Source organism: Hyla sarda, chromosome 4, assembly GCF_029499605.1.
Source record: "Hyla sarda isolate aHylSar1 chromosome 4, aHylSar1.hap1, whole genome shotgun sequence".
NCBI classification, from domain to species: Eukaryota; Metazoa; Chordata; class Amphibia; order Anura; family Hylidae; genus Hyla; species Hyla sarda.
In genome coordinates this window covers 395,886,858-395,907,147 of record NC_079192.1, presented here as the reverse complement: position 1 = coordinate 395,907,147, position 20,290 = coordinate 395,886,858, and the positions used below count along the sequence as shown (strand labels likewise).

The window sequence follows — 20,290 nt, the reverse complement described above, 5'->3', positions numbered from 1 at the left end:
CGTGCACCTGTAGGCCAGGTCCATATAATATTTTGGTATCAACTAAAGTGCTGTCTGACTTATTCTTTGTCTAAATATTTATTTAGTGGGATTGAGGGGATTTCCTCATCCAGGATCCCCATCAATTATCAAGTAGCTTTAAATAGAGGTTTTTTTTTCCTCTGGAGGACCTAGTCTGTCTGTGCATTATATTAACAGATCATTGATTTGATTGGGCACTATGTAATACTTCATATCCCCTGTGGTGGCGCTGCAGACAAATTAAACGCTTGCCTACAGGTTAACTCCCCGACTGAGGTTGATTGCTAGGACAATTAACAGCAAAACTGTGTTCAGCCTTATTATTTGGGTGGACTCTCTTACATGACTTTTCTTGAAATCAATGGGTTGTGATTGGGACATGCCAGGTTCTCCAGGGGAAAGCGAAGAGGATTCTGTATTCTCAGAATTTAATGGTAGTCTAAATCAGACAGGCCCTTAAATTGCGGTCTTTTAAAAATCCACTTCGTGCTGCCATCATGTTGGAGAGAAAGCCTATTAGTTTTAAGAAGTGAAAATAGACGCGTTATGTGGTAACCAGCAGAATAGCAAACATGTTCTTACATAGCATTTCTCCAGAATAACTACTACAAGATTTCACAAAGCATGTGGTTATTATGTAATGACAGTCCATGCCAAGAAATGTGTTGAAATCATATTTAAAGGGGTAAATGCCATATGTATAGGTTGGGATTTGTTATATTTTATGCATTTATAGCAGTGTATGGTTAGAAGGTATTTAGGATACAGGCTAAAAAAAATATAGCACACAAAGTGTTAATAATATTTGTGTGTGTCTTCCTTTATAATGACAGTGTCCTTGCTTAGATGGTACTTCTTTGTACAGATTGATCTTTGAGCAGGCAGGATTGGTGGAGGATGCAGATGTTGCGAGAATGAGCCACCAAGAGTTGCAATTTGAAAGGCTCCACTTTGAGTTTTAATTCACAAGAAAATAGCAAGAGTTGTACCATAATTTCGGAGGATCCAACAAGGGCCCAGAGTGGGGAATCTGAAAGGATCCACCATAAGTTAGGAATCAGAAGTATCCTCCAAGAGTTGAGATTCAGAAAGATCCACCAAGAATTGGGATCTGGAAGGATTCAGCATGTGTAAGAATCCCGAAGGAGCCACCAAGAGTTGGAGTTCAGAAGGATCCACCAAGAGTTGGGGTTTAGAAGGATCCACCAAAATTGGGGGTTCAGAAGGATCCACCAAGAGTTGAAAATCAGAAGGATACACCAAGAGTAAGGATTTAGAAGGATCCACAAAGAGTTGGGGTTAAGAAGGATCCACCAAAGTTAGGGTTCTGAATAAACCCCCAAGAGTTGGGAATCAAGAAGTATCCATTAAAAGTTAGGGTTCAAAAGACTCCAAAAGTGGAAATTTAGAAGCATCTGTGTTGGAATTTAGAACCATAGTAAAAGTTTTTAAACCTACTGATATCTGTACTGATGCCCAAGGATTGGCCCAATAGTAGTGCTTTTATCTAATTAATGGGCACTATCATTAAAACACATTTTTGCTATTGCACTCCTTATGGTAAATAAAAAAATCTTTCTAATGTACTTTGTTTAAAAAAATGAAGTTTTCTATGTTTTATTTTTGTTAAAAAACTGCCACTAGGTGTCTCCCTACTTGTCCAGAGCACATTTTCCCCCATCTTTTGCACAGACTTTGGACTCCTGATGATCTGGCAGAAGTCCAAAATCAGGAAATGCTGAGGGGTGTGTGTGTGCAGCCTTATCCAATCAGAGCTCATCTCACACTGAACTGCTCTGGGCTGTGTGTAGCAGAGTGAGGGAGGAAGTTGTCCCCTGTATGGCTTCAGATGACGTCACACCTGCTGGGGAGCGCCCCTTCCCAGTCTGTGAATCTGACTGAGACTGAGCAGAAAATACAGAGCAATATCAAGGTAGAAAACTAAAAAAAAATTATTAAAATAAAGGCAAGGGGTGGTTTATCATGATGGAGCAGTGAACTGGGAGGATTATAAAATTCAAACAAGATCAAGAGAGGTACTCTTTAAGTAACATATTAAAATAAATTAAATTAATTAGACATTTTTGGCACATTAAACATTTTGGGCAGCTAATTATAATAGAAGAACCTATTGAACCTATTCCATACAGAATGACATGTTCAGAGATAGTGCTCTGTGGACAAATATATACAGTTTAGCCTATAATGAATCCTTTTTACTTTGGTCGTTTTGTGGGTTTGATCTATATTTACAATGTTGTGTCCTATAAATCTAAATTAAAAGTTTCATGGGGCAGAATACTTTTTTCTTGAAGGCCAGGGGCATCTTTGTACAGATTTCTTTACTGTTCATTTGTTTTTAAAATGCATAATTAAAGGGGTACTCCGCCCATGGCATCTTATCCCCTATCCAAAGGATAGGGGATAAGATGTTAGATCGCCGCGGTCCCGCTGCTGGGGACCCCGGGGATCGCCACTGCGGCACCCCGCCATCATTACTGCACAGAGCGAGTTCGCTCTGTGCGTAATGACTGGCGATACAGGGGCCGGAGCAGCGTGACGTCATGGCTCCGCCCCTCATGACATCACGGCCCGTCCCCTTAATGCAAGTCTATGGCAGGGGGCGTGACGACCGCCACGCCCCCTCCCATAGACTTGTATTGACGGGGGCGGGCCGTGACATCACGAGGGGCGGAGCCGTGATGTAACGATGCTCCGGCCCCTGTATTGCCCGTCATTACGTGCAGAGCGATCTCGCTCTGCGCAGTAATGATAGCGGGGTGCTGCAGCGGCGATCCCCGGGGTCCCCAGCAGCGGGACCGCGGCGATCTGACATCTTATCCCCTATCCTTTGGATAGGGGATAAGATGTCAAGGGGCGGAGTACCCCTTTAAGCAAGTAGACCAAATGTCCTACTGTTTTACTTTTGTAGGGTCTGTACAACTCATATAAACAGCTGGCTTTTCTGCAGCTGACACTGAAAACATATTTTTCATACATTTAATCCTAAAATGCAAAATTGTGCAATTTTCTTACCATTTTAATACTGTAGAGCTTGTGCAACTACTCTACACAGCTGGCTGTGCTTTCTAAGATCCGAGGTACGTGCTCTCAATTCACCTAAGTGCAAGCAAAAAGTGCAAGTGTTCACACAAAAAAATGTGCACGAGGATGCGGTCCATCGCAAGCCCTTTTTCAAAAGGAGAGAGGCCCCCCAATAAACCAAACCCTTCACCTCCGGGCCAAAACTCACCTGCAAGGCTCCAGGTAAAATGTCCCCTTTGGCCAAAGCTACTCAGGGACCGAAAGTACTCCTGGCGAACAACCGGTCAAAAACGAAGTTGTCACGAGGAGCCAGTAAAACCGGTTTGGCTCCCTTGTCGAAGCAAGGGCGCCCAGGGCATGGCAGGGAGGTGAGGAACCTTATGGCCTCACACACCTCCCCTAGACCGGCAGGAGGGACTCTCAGAAGGACTTCTGCACCCTGACCAATCTGTGCTGCTGCTGACACAGAACAGCAAACTGTTTAGCTCCGATCAACATTGTCTGACCTCTATGCTCTTCCCTTTCATCCTTTGGCCTTTCATTCATTACTGCTAGGCTCTATTCACATTAGCAAATCAATAATCTAACCTGTGCATTATGCCAACGAGATGCCACAATTCCATGCATTCCTCCATGACATGTGCAATGATAAGGTTAGTACAGGTTATGTGCATTAGCAGAAGAACAATTTCTCATCCAGCAGAGGATACAGGTAGTGGTGAACAGCAATACTGTGCCTGCGTGACCAGAAATGGCAGAGCCTCGGGTGGATATTCCTCACCCCTGCTGCCTTTATAATCACCTTAGAGACAGAGGGCACAAGTAACTCAACACCTCTGTAATGATGCATTTCTAAAATGAATTTAAATGATCCATATCTGTTGCATGAGCCATTCTGTCAGTTGGAAAACCCCGATGTTTTAGACACTGACAGATCAAACCATCAGGACATGAGTTTACTGTTCACAATGAGGTGACTAGGATGGAATGTCCTTTCATAAATACTGGGCTTAGTCACGGGGGTGGTAGTGGCCAGTCATCCATCTGAAGGACTCTTTTTTTTTTTAAACCAAATTAACTAAATGAAAGCAATCTGTAGGGAATTGTAGCAGGAAACAAGAGTAAGATTCAGAAAAGCCAAAAAGTGAAATGTCCAATCAAAAATGAGAGTGCTACATTCTTACTGAACTGTCCAGACTCTGCAGGAAGGTCAATGGCATGACTTTCTGGGCCAGCAGAAGTGATCTATCACAGACATTCACTTTTGCAGATGGGCACAGGAAGGGGAAGTTAAAAGTTTCTCCTTTGGCGTTAATGTCGACTAGTAGGGAGGATCAGTCATTGCCATAGTCTAGAGACAAGGAAGTAAGCGCTCCATAGAATAATATTGTTGGACCCAGAGAGTTGAATAATTGTATAAATGAACTGCTCAGTGCTCACCCTGGATGGTTGTGTAGGCACATACACAACAATGGGAATAGGTATAGGATAGATTGTCTGCTGTCCTCCGGAACATAAACGGTAGTGGATGTTTGGCTTCAAGGGAACCCAGCTCACGGCGCTGATCGACCAGACAGGTAGGTAAACTTAAAAGAGGATTTATTGACCAGAATGCAACGCGTTTCGCTGCGCATGCGCAGCTTCCTCAGGTAAGACCTAATAAAAAAAAAAAGCCCTGGCCCAGAGGGCTTAAAGGATACTTTGCCCCCAAACATCATATCCCCTATCCAAAGGATAGGGGATAAGATGTCTGATCGCAGGGGTCCTGCCCCTGGGAACCCCCCTCCCATAGACTTACATTGAGAGGGCGTGGCTGTGACGTCACGAGGGGTCGTGGCTGTGACGTCACGCCACATCGCTAGTCATCAGGCACAGAGCAAAGTTCGCTCCGTGCACCAGATGACTGTGGTGCTGCAGGAGAGATCACAGGGATCCAAGCGGCGGGACCCAGCGATCAGACATCTAATCCCCTATCCTTTGGATAGAAGATAAAATGTCTAAGGGCGGAGTACCCATTTAAATGTGTTTTGGTCCTACAAAAGGGGAAAAGTGGGACTTTGTATGGATTGATCTTTGAACGGGTAGGATTGGTAGGGGATGCAGGTTGTTGGGGAAAAGAGCCACCAGGAGTGGTAATTTATAAGGAGACATCAAGAGTTTTACCGTAATTCAGGAGGATCCAGCAAGGGCCCAGATTTGGGAATTAGAAAGGATCTACCATAAATTGGGAATCAGAAGAATTCAACAAGAGTTGAGATTCAGAAGAATCTACCAAGAGTTGGGGCTCAGAAGGATCGACCAAGAGTTGGTTACAGGGGGTAAGTAAATTACGAAAAAACCTGTCCATGCCAGAAGATTCAATTTAGTACAATCAAAGGGCATCATGACTCCAATAACCGTACCCTACGCTACAGGTTTCCCAACCATTAGCTTAGAAGCCACATGAGGCAGATCTAATTACTGCTATGCTCCATTAATACCAGGTATACCATAGTTATAGTATCACTCAAGCTTTGCACCAGGGTGAACCCCATATGACTTGATCATCCCAAGAAGGGCACCATATTTAAAAGTGGCTTGAAAAGGTTGATTGATCTCTACCCAAAATATGATTTCATAATATTCATACTTTTCTAACACTTTGACCCTATTACCAGGGAACAATGTTGGGGGTCCACTAAGAATTGAGATTTGGAAGGATTCCCCAAATGTTGGGATTCAGAAGGATCCCCCACGAGTTGGGTGCAGAGAGTAAAACATTACAAAAAGACCTGGCCAAGCCAGTAGATTTATTTAGGACATTCAAAGGGCATTACTACTCCAATACACACCATAATGAACACCATATGACTTGATCATCCCTAGAGTGACACCATATTTGAAAGTGGCTTGAAAATATTGATTGATCTCTGGGGTGTTTACTCAAAAAATAGGATTTCATAATATTCACATTTAACACTTTTACCCTATTACCGGGGCACAATGTTGAGCATTTTCTCCCGTCAGCACTAAACCTCTTTGTATGAAATGACATTTGTTACGTACAGTAACTCTACGACCACTTTTGTCTTTTCTAGAACTATAACCAGAGATTCCTTCCCACTTGGACTTCCTTCTGTTCAGACATGCTTATTTATTTTTCTGACAGGCCCTCTCTTCATTTCCACTTGGTCAGACCGGAGCATGACAAATAAGGCTTTAGGCAGTGAAGGTTCCAGCATGCCATCTGATCGCCTAGCTAGATTCCTTATTCATAGCCGAGCAGCAAGATATTCCTTTATAGCATCTCAATAACATTTTGTCAATGCCTTCAGCTTGCTGCATTCCATCCCCGGGTTCTTCTAAGAATCTCCTTTTCGATGAGCACAATGTGGGCAGCCGGCTTCCCGTCCTTCTGTCCCTCTCAGTGCCTTATTGTTCAGCGTTTGCCAGAGACACATCTTCTTGTCTGATTTGTCATAATTTCGGTGTTGACACAGGGGGTAGTGGCGCAGCTGCTCCGGCAAGGAATTCTAGTGGGGAGAAAAGAGACCCTGCCTTCCTTTTCTCAGGAGATGCCTTTCATCTGGAAAGCGTGGGTCACTGTATCTGGGTAACCCTTTCCGACACCGTCTACCCCACATGGAAGCTGGCAGATGCCGCCCTGTCACTCAACTCATTGTTTGGCAATTACAGTATGCCCTCGCTATATACTGGGAGTTCTAATATGCATGTATATTTTGATGTAACTCCGATCCCAATGAAAAGGGTTTCCTCTTATCAGAACAGAAGGATATGATTTCATCTGAATGGAATCTGACCTCTGGGGTGCCCTCCTCCTGACTTAAGCCAGCCATTGCCTCTTGTGCCCCCTTATTTTCACAGGGTGAAGAAAAAAAACCTTCACAATTGTCGGGTAAGAGCCAAGAGCAGAAGTTCTCGAAGCAAACATCTCCCAGACGGCATAGGAAATGAACCCAGCTCCACTCTTCGACTTTAAAATATGGCAATGTGAGCCGCTTAAGCCACTATGTCACATAAATACATAACACCTCTCAGTCCCAGACAGGCTGATACAATCCCACAGAATAGAATTCCAGGCGGAATAAGAAGAAAAAGTTCTGGACTGTTCTTTCCTTAAAGAATTCTTTCAAGTCGTGATGCGAAGGAGTGGCCTACTGACTTTAGGATAAATCATTCTCTGTTAGGCTTACAGACCAAGGGGGAAAGAGAAGGCCACGTTACTGGTGGACAACTTTACTTGTCAGTCTTGCCATTCAGCTGGTGGCGCCCCCTATTATTTTAGGTGCCCGTTACATATGTATGAATCAGGATAAATTCCACTGCTGTAGCGGTGAACGTTCTGATGGATGTAAAACTGACGGTGTGAATTTTTTTTCCGGCGATTTAAAAGGTTTCATCTGGACAACCCCCTTTTTCATTGCATGGCACCCTCTGCACCCCCTATAGTTATGCCTAAAGCCAGTGTAAAGAATGGATACCACTAGAGTAGATTTGGTGCAACTATGTGTTACATGAAGCCAAGTCCTTTTACATTTTTCTGCAGTGAAATGCATGGCGGCTGACCACTCTGTGTAGCGCTGTTTTTTAGGAAGGGGTATGCAGATAGTTCAACACCTTTAAAGCGCAACTTGGCTTATCACAAAGTGCTGTGTTTTCTTACAATATCAGACAGCTATGCCTCTGACCACTTCCTTATATTGTTCCTAGATCCACAGTTAGTTAACATAGAGCGGCCATTGTTAGCTACTATCATACAGTCACAAAGTCACCCAGGCTTTGAAGAAATGCATAGTCCCTGCTATCCTCCACCTTTCTCTGGGATTCACCAAATCCATTACAGCATTGAGACAACTGATGCGCCTCAGCAACATTGGTTGGGACCTGTAACATTGTTCTTCCTGATCATCCTGGTTCATGAATGGAATGACAGTATTACAGAACAATGGAAATAAGGGATAGCCACCATATACGGGAAAGTTATGTGAATCCATCAAATTTGGCAGAATTCAACGGGCGACACGGCTTCTTTACAATAAGAACTGTGAATTTATCGAACAGTCTACCTCAGGAACTGGTCACTTCAGAAACAGTTGAAAGCTTTAAAACAGGGTTAGATACATTCCTGGAACAAAATAACATTAATGCTTATGCAGAAATATAATCACATCCCTTCCCCCCTCATCCAACCATACCCCTTCCGTTCAACACCTTGGCTGAACTTGATGGACGTATGTCTTTTTTCAACCATACAAACTATGTAACTAACTATGTAACTATATGTTTCGTGTGGCTGTCGGGGTGAGCGGATACTAAATCTCTTTTCTACATGTTTCAGGAGCAGAACCCTTTCTGTCTGAGGAATGGCCGTTCCGGTCTTGACATGCATTACGTGTAGGGTTGCCACCTGACCGGTATTTTACCGGTACAGCCCGTATTTTGGCCACCCTGCTGGTATTTTTATATTAAAAATACCAGCCATGCAATGGCCGGTATTTATCCAATCAATCCTCCAACTCCTGGAATGCTGCACCATAACCTATACCAATGTTTCCCAACCAGAGCACCTCCAGCTGTTGCAATACTACAACTCCCAGCATGCCTCTTGCTACAACTCCCAGCATGCAAAACTACTACTCCCAGCATACTCGGACAGCCAACGGCTGTCCGGGCATGCTGGGAGTTGTAGTTTTGCAACAGCTGGAGGCACCCCTGGTTGGTAAACACTGACCTATACTATATACTACTATATTATCCAACATGCTGGGAGTTGTAGTTAGTAACTAACTGCAACTCCCGAATTTAATTTAAAAAAAGCGATCAAAGAGTCACATCAAAACAAAACTGGTCCTGTTAAAAACTACAGATTGGGGCGCAAAAAATTAGCCCTCATACAGGCCTGTATAAGGAGAAATAAAAAAAGTTATAGAGGTCAGAATAGGACTAAATTTCCCCAGCATATGTGTATCCTGTGATGTTACGCTTATATAATTAATTATGCAAATTAGCATGGCCAGTATTTTTTTTGCAAGAAAGGTGGCAACCCTAATTACGTGTGCTAAATAAAGAGGGTCATCTATCAAACTCAGGCTTCCTGTTACCATGTGGTTGCGCCAAAGCCTATTCTTTAAGTCTCTTAGTTTACACTTTGCCTTCTAGTTTCTTTTTCATTATAAATAAGCACATGCAATGCTTCATATGCCCTGTTGGTGCACTGCAGGGAAACTGAACACTTGCTGCAAAGTTAACGCACAGATTACAGTTCATCTATGGGGGGAAGCAGGACAACCTCTGATCAGCTAAATATTCTATTTAATAAAAGGAAAAATTACTTAAAGGAGTACTCCAGGATGGAAAAATTGTCCTCCATACTGCCGGCAGTAAAAAAAATAAAGAGATACATACCTTCCTTCGCTCCCCCGGTGCCTCCGGTAACCCACTCTGGTCTCCGCCGCGATCCTCTTCCTGGTTTCCGGTGGTCGGTGAGTCATACTAGACTCAGCCAATCACCGGCCGCAGCGAAGTCCTGACTCGGCCAGCGATAGGCTGAGCAGTAGTGTGACATTTTCGGCCCGGCACCTGCATGACTCACCGACCACCGGCAACCAGGAAGAGGATCGAGGCGGAGAACGGAGTGGGTTACCGGAGGCACCAAGGGAGCGAAGGAAGATATGTATGTCTTTATTTGACTGTTGAGACCCAATTAGCTCCTAGCAGGCTATAACTACCCCTCCCCCTTACTACAGTAAATGATTAAATAATAACTGACACAACAACAATTCAACTTTTTTATGGGTGGGGATCGGCCACAGCTTTATTTATAAAATTACTTCTATAAATAACAATTTAACTGTAACAAAGACACCGATTGGCTTCTTGCCAACCCGAGAGGTGCTGCCACACTTTCCTGTGTGGAGGTCTACCCCGGGTTGACCCCGCGTTCACCGTCTTCTTACCGCCAAGCTGTGACTTACAATAAACAGATACAAAAAAGGGAGGGCAAAACTCTGGGTCCTGGGCAGATTGAGGGGGAAAGGGAGACACCCCAGCTATAAATACCCAGGGGAGGGCCCCTGAAAGCCCGGGAAACTATTAAACCCCTGATTGGTGCACTCCTTCCCCTCTCACCCTTGGGACATACCACTACAGATACTGACAAATTCTACAGGCGGGGGATGGGGCTAAAAACCTTGCCTGTATTTTTCTTAACCCCTTAACTGATCACCAGTCAGGGGGCAAGCTAGTTATGCACAGCTTGCCCCTCCATTTTACTGCCGGCAGTATGGAGGACAATTTTTCCATCCTGGAGTACTCTTTTAAAGGGGTACTTCGCTGTCCTAGTGTTTGGAACATTTTGTTCAGAAAGCTTAGAGAGGGCGTGGGGGTCGTGACGTCATGACCACGCCCCCTCATGGTGTCACGCCACGCCCCCACAATGCAAGTCTATGGGAGGAGGCGTGGCGGCCGCCACGCCCCCTTTCATAGACTTGCTTTGAGGGGGCGTGGCTGTGACACTATGAGGGGGTGTGGCCATGGCGTCACGACCCCGCCGCCTGCACTAAGCGTTCTAAACGAATGCCGGCTGCTGCACAGAGATCGGGTGGGTCCCAGCGGTGGGACCTTACAATCAGACATTTTATCCTCTTTTTATCATTTGGATAGGGGATAAGATGTCTAGGGGCGGAGTACCCCTTTAAGTCCAAAATCATCATCATCTTATGTGAATAAGCCAAACAGCTGTCGAAGAAACAGATACATAAGAAAGTATAGGCAACAAAGATGAAATACAGAACTCACCCATGTTATTACCATAACCTGCAAACTATTTCATCTTGTAAATTATGGTCCATTAACCTGTCAAGGAAAGACAAAAATTGAGCAGAGGTCACAGGTCAACTGGCAAGTATGAGGAGACGGCGATATTTGTTTTCAGGCGAGCCGTAGACGTGATTGCTTCCCAACATCCGGCAATTTTGCTATTTTTTTTTTTCTCTGTTGACATCTTAAACATTGAAAGAATTCTAAAATTGTTTGTTATGCGCACACAAACGCTACAAATGATTTCAAGGTTTATTTTGTCTCTTTTACATTCTTCATACTTATCGTTATTTTTATCGCTAAGGGATATTTATTCTGCTGTTTCCCCGTGTTTTATGACCCTTGACGATTATTGGGTCTTTGTAGTGTTTGTATTGTCATCATTTATATCATTCTTATCAATGTTACACATCAGTGTTTTATATAAATATGTGGAGATATTAAGGAGGAGCTGCTCAGTTATCAAAACAATCCGCCATTTTTATTACCCTAATGCAGTGGTCTCCAACCTGCGGACCTCCAGATGTTGCAAAACTACAACTCCCAGCATGCCCGGACAGCCGTTGGCTGTCCGGGCATGCTGGGAGTTGTAGTTTTGCAACATCTGGAGGTCCGCAGGTTGGAGACCACTGCCCCAATGCATCTAATATAAAAGATGGAGCAGCCCTGTCAGGAGTCTTGTTTAACCATTTTGGGGGAGATTTATCAAAGCCTGTGTACAGGAAAAGTCAACCAGTTGCCCATAGCAACCAATCAGATCGCTTCTTTCATTTTTGAAAAGGCCTGTGAAAAATGAAAGAAGCGACCTGATTGGTTGCTATGGGCAACTGGGCAACTTTTCCTCTGGACGGGTCTTGAGGATTCTCCCCATTTATGTCTACAGCTCCTGTGCAGACTCATGCGTCCTAGGAGCTGCCTACACGATATTGATTTTTAATACGTTTTCCTACAGAATAGGTGAAACATGTCTGACCACTGGGACCCCCACTGATCACTAGTACTGGGGTCTGGAGTGGTGGTGGAGGATGTGCAGTGCTGCTCTATTTAGTGTCTATATAGGGGGAGATTTATCAAAACCTGTCTAGAGGAAAAGTTGCCCAGTTGCCCATAGCAACCAATCAGATCGCTTCTTTCATTTTTAACAAGGCCTCTGTTAAATGAAAGAAGCGATCTGATTGGTTGCTATGGGCAACTGGGCAACTTTTCCTTTGCACAGGTTTTGAGACATCTCCCCCTATGTGGTTGATGTATGTAGAGTAGCCCCTCACATCATTGAGCACCGCTTCATTGAAACATAGGGGGATATTTATCAAAGTTGTCTATGTCCCGCATCAATATAGACCAAACTACAGAGGGTTAGGTCTATTGTGCGCCTAATTTGTCAAAAGGCGCACGGCTCTTGATAAATTCTGTGCACAGACTTCGGGATCTATGCTTTAGACTGTATTTAAACCTGCTTCAGCATGGTCTGACATTTCGGCGTACTTTCAGCCGATGCGACTTGTCGCCGAAAAGTCGCTTTTGATACATTCAGCACCAATGCATTTTAAAATGCATTTCTGTCTAAAATAGACTAGCATACATCATGTTCTAAAAAATCCTCTAGAGCAAAAGTCGCATGTATTTAGGCTGCGACTTACTGTGCGACAAATTTAGACAGGAAAAAAAACAGTCTAAATCCTTTGATAATTATCCCCCATAAAGTTAGTAGGAGCAGGGGGCTACAGGCCCCATGACATACGATTAAATACCAACTAAGAATATTACAAATGACAATTTTGGCTGACAAATAGATAAATAGATAGATAGATAGATATGAGATAGATAGATAGATAGATAGATATGAGATAGATAGATAGATGAGATAGATAGATATGCGATAGATATGAGATACATAGATAGATAGATGAGATAGATATGCGATAGATAGATATGAGATAGATAAATAGATATGAGATAGATAGATAAATAGATAGATATTAGATGGATAGATAGATAGATAGATATGAGATAGATAAATAGATAGATAGATAGATAGATATGAGATAGATATGAGATTGATAGATATTAGATGGATAGATATGAGATAGATAGATAAGAGATAGATAGATATGAGATAGATATGAGATGGATAGATATGAGATAGATAGATATGAGATAGATAATTAGATAGATAGATATGAGATAGATATGAGATACATAGATATGAGATAGATAGATAAACAAGGATAAGTTAGCCAGCACTACTGATACCAAATTACTATATGGACCTGGCATACAGGTGCACGCTGCCAGGCTAAATATACAGCAACAGGAGAATACAGCAGCACACTGCTAGCACAAAGATACAGATAAAACATAAAATGCTATACAGCTATAGTGCAAAAAATTAAAAAATTAAAAAGTGAGGTACTTAGCTCACAATTTGGTGGCCAAATAACTTGGACCATCCCACCACGGTAAGGTGCTGGATGTCTCAGACCTTGCAATGCCTGTGAAACTGATTACACAGAGGCATATTCACAGTGTAGGGTCCGTCCCAATGAAGTCACCTTACTGTGGTGGGATGGTCCAAGCTATTTGTCCGCCAAATTGTGAGCTAAGTACCTAACTTTTTCATTTTTGCACTATAGCTGTACAGTATTTCATGTTTGATCTGTATCTTTGTGCTAGCAGTGTGCTGCTGTATTCTCCTGTTGCTAGATAGATAGATAGATAGATAGATAGATAGATATGAGATAGATAAATAGATAGAGAGATAGATAGATAGATGTGAGATAGATAGATATGAGATAGATAGATAGATAAGAGATAGATAGATATTAGATAGATGATAGATATGAGATAGATAGAAAAATAGATATAGATGATTGATAGGAGATAGATAGATAGATAGATATGAGATAGATAGATATGATTGATATGAGATAGATAGATAGATATGAGATAGATAGATAGATAGATATGAGATAGCCATGCGGGAATCTATTATTCAGCTTAAAAATATACTTTTATTTCATGTCCTTTTCTTTTATTTTATTTTATTTTTTTTTTCTTCACTAATCCTTTTTCTCTTTTTACTCTTTACTTGATTTTTATTCTCACACTTTCATATCCCTCTAACACTGTCCATTTTACTATTGTTCCTGAAGTTTTAATAAATATGTGAACGAACATTGAATCACATGTGTTGCAGAATATTGTACTTGTGGAATTACGTTATCGTTCCTGTACAGGATTTTATATTGTACCCTTATTTTATTTTGCTTTCCACCTCCCCATTTCATGTTTGTAACATATGTTGAAATATAAAAAGCAAAAATAAACAATTGTTTAAAAAAAAGATAGATATGAGATAGATAGATAGATAGATAGATATGATTGATATGAGATAGATATTAGATAGATAGATAGATAGATATGATTGATATGAGATAGATATGAGATAGATAAATAGATAGATATGAGATAGATAAATAGATAGATATGATTGATGTGAGATAGATAGATAGATATGAGATAGATAAATAGATAGATATGATTGATGTGAGATAGATAGATAGATATGAGATAGATAGATAAGATAGATAGATAGATATGATAGATGTGAGAAAGATAGATAGATATGAGATAGATAGATAATGAGATAGATAGATATGAGATTGATAGATAATGAGATAGATAGAGATGAGATTGATAGATATGAGATAGATAGATAATGAGATAGATAGATATGAGATAGATAGATAGATATAACATAGATAGATATGAGATAGATAGATAGATATGAAATAGATAATGAGATAGATAGATAGATATGAGATAGATAGATATGAGATAGATAGATATGAGATAGATATGAGATAGATAGATAGATATAACATAGATAGATATGAGATAGATATATAGATAGATATGAGATAGATAGATAATTGTTTTTTCTTTGTTTCGTTGTTTCCGCTCGCTTTAGAAACCCCTTTTTACTTTCGTCCATCCAATGACATAACAAGTAATAACATTTCTGTAGAGAAATCCTAATGGATAAACCACACACCGCGGATTTTGCGGCCTCCTCACAGAGACGTTTCATCCTCCTTGTGAATGACTCCTACTCAGATCACAAGTTATACATTTCCACACCAACAGATAATTCTAAGGTTTTTTTTGTTTAAGTACAGAGAAAGGAAACAGGAAAAGGGAGAGAGAACCAGGAAGATGGGGTCAGAGGAGGAACATAAGGAAAGAATTACTGAATTAAAGATTACACTGTTTACTTGCAGAAAACATGACTACTTATTTCTGCCTTACAGGAACCCATGTACGTGTAATGAATGTCCACTCCTCCGACACCACATCTTTTTGTTCTACACAATGGCTTATTGCCGTTTTATTCATTGTCCTGGAAATGTGATTGAAGGGGAAATGTTCTGACTGATTCATAAACCACATCCATTCAGGAGACTCTGCTCAATTCAATGGAATTCGCTGTATCACATGGCAGGCGACGTTCTCGCTCCGTGAGAGGATCAGACTTGAACTTTCTGTGACTTCACTTTTGTCTTATTCTTGTTGAAAAAGCAAAACAAAAAGAATAGACAGGATTTTGTCACAGTCCTATCAAGAAAAAGAACAATATACAGTACCTAATATAGTTGTCACCATATCAAAGATAACAATGAGGCCTTCAGGATTCTGGACACCACCAGACTCCAAACCAACCATGACTGGAGGTCCTACTGTCCTGTTTTCATGACTCCACTTCAGGACATGCCTTGGTAGGTACTCTCCAAAAACACATCTGTTGGCCAAACCGGCAAACCATCTATTGCACATGGCGGGCCTCCACACTTTTTCCTGACAGATAAAGTCAAAGGGAGAGAAGGATTGGGTGTGTTTTTTTTTTACTACTTACTGTTCCAAAATGGCTCTCCTCCAGAAGAAAGAAAACTGTCTCTCTAGCACATCCTATAGGTAGCTTCCCTGTAAGCCAATGATAAACCTGTAAACGAGGTTAGCCATTGTCTTAGAGAGTAGCTGCCTGTAGATCAGTGGTTCTCAACCTTTTTCTCGGCTGTACCTCCAAAGGGTGAAAGTATGTCTGCAGGTACCCCTCATAATTTCATAATGGCGTGTGCTTACCTTTCTAATGCGATAACCCTTGTGCTATTATTCCCGCCTCCCTCTGATCCCCTTTTGGCATTATCGGAGGATGGCAAAAGGGAATCAGAGGGAGGGGAGAATAATGGCACAAGGGGATTAATATGGAGGGGGGGGGATAATGATTACCCCCCCCCCCGATATTAATCCCCTTGTGCCATTACCCCCCCCAATATTAATCCCCTTGTGCAATTACCCCTCCCCCCGTATTAATCCCCTTGTGCTATTACCCCCCCCCTCCATATTAATCCCCTTGTGCCATTGCCCCCCCCATATTAATCCCCTTGTGCCATTATCCCCCCCATTGATCCCCCTGAGCCAATATATAAGATACATACAATAGCACCCTCCCATACTGCGGTGTTACACTTAGTATAACATGCTTACCAGGCCTGTGTCTATCCCGTTCGGCAGAAGTTGGAGGGCCGCACTGACAGGTGACGTCCTTCTGCACTGTGCCGGCACCAAAGCGCAACATCAGGGACGTCACACGTCAGGCCCGGCAGCTACTGCAGCTCACGTAAAGTGTCTGCAGCTCTGGTCCCTTTACATAAAAGTGAGCTGCCGTGGCAACTGTGGCGTCCAATCCCCGCTCTGCACTGACAAATACTGCCCAAAGCATGGCCGGTATTTGTCAGCGAATTGCCGTACCCCCGCATAACCCTTGGTGTACCCCTAGGGTACACATAACCCTGGTTGAGAACCCCTGCTGTAGATATCACTAGAGGGTCAAGTGTTTTCCTTCTTGAGGAGAGCTAATTTGCATACTTTTTTTTCCCATGGGGCAGTGGTCTCCAAAATTATATCCTCATATCCTGACTTCATATCCCGTCCTTATATCCCGTCCTCATATCCTGACCTCATATCCCATCCTTATATTCCAATTCTCATATCCCATCCTCATATCCTGTCCTTAGATCCCGTCCTTATATCCTGTCTTCACATCTTGTCCTCAAATCCTGTCCTTATATCCCAACCTACTATATTTTTAGGTGACATATAAGTTATGTGTACCAAGTATTTTCAAAATATCTCCAGCCATATGGAAGTTATGCTGGAACATACATATACACATACATACATATACCTAAATACACACATAGAATTTTATGTATATACATGGTGCAATAGCGCCATGTTATTTGGCAAAATGTGGAAAACTTCTACCTTAAATTAGAAATAATGTAGCCATGGTTGCATATTTTGGTAAACGGATGATAATATTTCAGACCTGGTACCATTCATGATCTTGTATGTTTTTTTTTTTTTTTTTTTTTTTTTTTTTGTTCATCTTCTAGACGGTCAAAGATTGAACAATCTGGAAACACAGAATACCAACAAGATTTTAGAAACATATGGTTCCTATACACAGATCCATCCAAAAATAGAGACAGGATGTAAGACTCTCCATTTGATTCCGTCTACACTTTAGATGTTTACATGACCTTACTGTAAAACTGGATGTCATTTTTACAATGAGACTAAGGAACATCCTCGTATCCCTTCTTGGTCCTGCAGAATACCGCGTTGCCTTGTTCTTCTCTTCTATACACAGGTCGCTTCCTCCGGTGACATTGCACATTGACTTCATATAGCAGCATTGGTATTTTGGCAATAACACAGACGCGTTTCTCTGTTTGTTTGATACAGTGTTGAGAACCAGACAACTTTAGGCTTTATAACAAACGATGACATCAAACATCTTCGCGTTTTACAATGCGCAGTTGTTTTTCCGATGAAAGGACTTGTGTACATCCATGAATGAATAACACCAGGCCGGGATGTTATGGCTACTTTCATGGTCATAGATAGAAGAGGTTAGGTAGACTTGTCCTTGAATGAACATTCCACACATCTCTGTGTACTATGAAAGTCTTCTTTCTTCATATCATTAACCCCTCATGGGGAGATGGTATCTGCTTACATTGGTGGATAGACCACCAAAGCTTACACTAGTCTTACCCAAGGTGCCACTAGTAGGGTTTCTTCTGGTAAGGGAGCTTCCTTCTGGGAGGCAACCCATGGTCCACCATGAGACAACTGGTTGGTCTCAGTGATTCCTTTATTTTATGGGAACTTCTTTTCATCTCTTTAGGGCATGTATGATTTTGCATAAAGTTGATTTGGTAAGTGTTTCTTGGATTATCGAGAGTTTTTTTATGGTTGGTGGAAGCACTCCCTTAAATATTACCTGTATTTATTACCATTATAAATCAAGTTTTAGCAGAAGAGCTGGGGCATCTCCATGGGGCGTGTTTAGCAGAGCTGAAGTCCTTGATGACGGCCATCACGCCCCCTCCCATAGACTTGCATTGAGGGGGCATGGCCATGATGTCACGAGTGGGGAGTGACTGTGGCGTCACGAGCCTCCACCCCGCATCGCCAGTCATCCAGCACGGAGAGAAGTTTGCTCTGTGCATTGGATGTCTGGGGTGCTGCAGCCAAGATCCTGGGGTCCCCCGCGGTGGGACCCCGTGATCAGACATTTGGATAGGGGATAAGATGTCTAGGCGCGGAGTACCCCTTTAAGTAGACTCATTGGGTGAGTTCCCACATTTTTCCCTAAGACTTGACCCCTGGTGCTGAGGTTGGAGTTGCATCGGGACCTTGGTATCTGAGAATGTCCAACAGGTCCCTCTATCACATACAAGATCAGTACTATAAATTATGCATGATAGATGGGGGGCTTCTATCATCTTTAGCCTTGGGGTCCAGTAATCTTTGAGAGGAAGAGGTAAAGAATCATGCATAACTTATTCCACCATTTATTATCATGTTTCATGACATTGACTTCTTTGGAGTTTGCGAATCTGCCAATTCTCTAATAGATTTGTCTACACATTAAAAAATAGGAAATGCATAAATCCAAGAGGAAATCAGACTATCATCCTGGGTTAACAGGGAATTTTTATGTTTCCTTTAGGAGGAAAAAAGATTAGGATGTATATTTGGAATTGCTTTACTTTGCATGTCCAATTCCGAGAGAAGGATTGTTTCTAGTACACCACCCGGGTCTAATGGGAAAATGCAATTTGTTGAACCAATGAAGCCATTTTAGAGACCATTTTACAACAACACTATCCCACCTCTCCTCATAGTTTTAATGGACCTTACAGGGATCACCATAAAACCCTATGGTGATATAAATTTGGCTTAGTAGAAACATGTGGGTTCCAGGTCTCACAACCATAATACAGATCCTAAAAGGGGGCCTTATTTTTCTAGTGTTGAGATAATGTAGGGTAATAAAGGAAAATAGAGGTTTATTATCCATGGTGCTGACAAAGTTAGCCGAATTCTGTACTCTGCTTCCGCAGCCTATGTACTTTGAACGGTATGGCAACATACATCCTCAATCACAACTTTATTGAAATTGGGCACAGCATGGTGGGGGTCCCATCCCTTAGACCTCCACCTATCTAGCAGATATCACCTATCAACTGGTTAATTCTATTAACTCTAATTCTTTTTTAACTCTCTATGATGCCAAACACCATTGAAGATCATAAAAAGGGCCCATAGAAACGGTATATAAAGAGTCTTGAGGACATATATGAGACTAATAATACAAGACTATCAATCACTATATCACTATTTTCACAGTAGTCACTGCAACCCTACTGACGTTTCCTATTTTCTGGCAATCACTTCTCAGCTTTGTCCTTTAGACTTGTTAAGCAGAGTCATCTTATTCCTCTTTCTTCCTGGAGACTTTATTAGTCTATGTACACTATGGACACTAGCCGTTAGCGAGAGAAAGCAGGGCAACCTGCGAAACGGTCGTCGCCACACCTGCCGCTTAGTCAGCCTTGCACTGACCACCTTCCCTATTCCCCCAGGCATGTTTTAATGGATAAAAATAAAACTTGCTATACTTGGATATCTTCCGACCACTTGGACACCCCCCCTCCCCCAATCAGACAACCCCTTCAAAAAGTTACCCTACACCACTAAAGGAGTGGTGTGAAATTTACACAACAAAACATCAAATTACAAAAATTGCACAGTTTAAAGTGCTACCTCGAAAAGTGACAAATTCCTATGTTTTGTCTTCCATGGCCCAAAATGGGGCAAAAATCAACAATACATTCAATCTGTTCTCTTGATGGATCCGAATCCTTGTTAACCCAGAGGGAACCAGATTCCAAACTGATAGTCTCCTCCAGGAGGACTCCACCAAAATGATTAATCGGCAGCTCATAGAAATAAATGTCATTCTCCGCGCAGTCCGTCTAGGTCCTGCCAGGGT

General features: G+C 42.1%; 1 protein-coding gene across 5 annotated transcripts in view; it reads left to right on the top strand.

The window, feature by feature from the left end:
* CCND2 (cyclin D2) overlaps positions 1–20,290 on the top strand; it is a 648,494-nt gene that overhangs the window by 448,148 nt on the left and 180,056 nt on the right. The window contains exons 1-3 of one of the 5 annotated variants that reach the window (XM_056517257.1): positions 4,628–4,643; positions 15,195–15,659; positions 17,340–17,438. The exons of 1 other annotated variant lie outside the window; for it this stretch is intronic. The gene's annotated coding sequence lies outside the window, so the exon portion shown is untranslated. Of the gene's footprint in view, positions 1–4,627; positions 4,644–9,598; positions 9,740–11,719; positions 11,842–15,194; positions 15,660–17,339; positions 17,439–20,290 lie in introns of those variants that run through there. 3 more of the 5 variants (XM_056517256.1, XM_056517255.1, XM_056517254.1) reach the window with 3 other exon arrangements.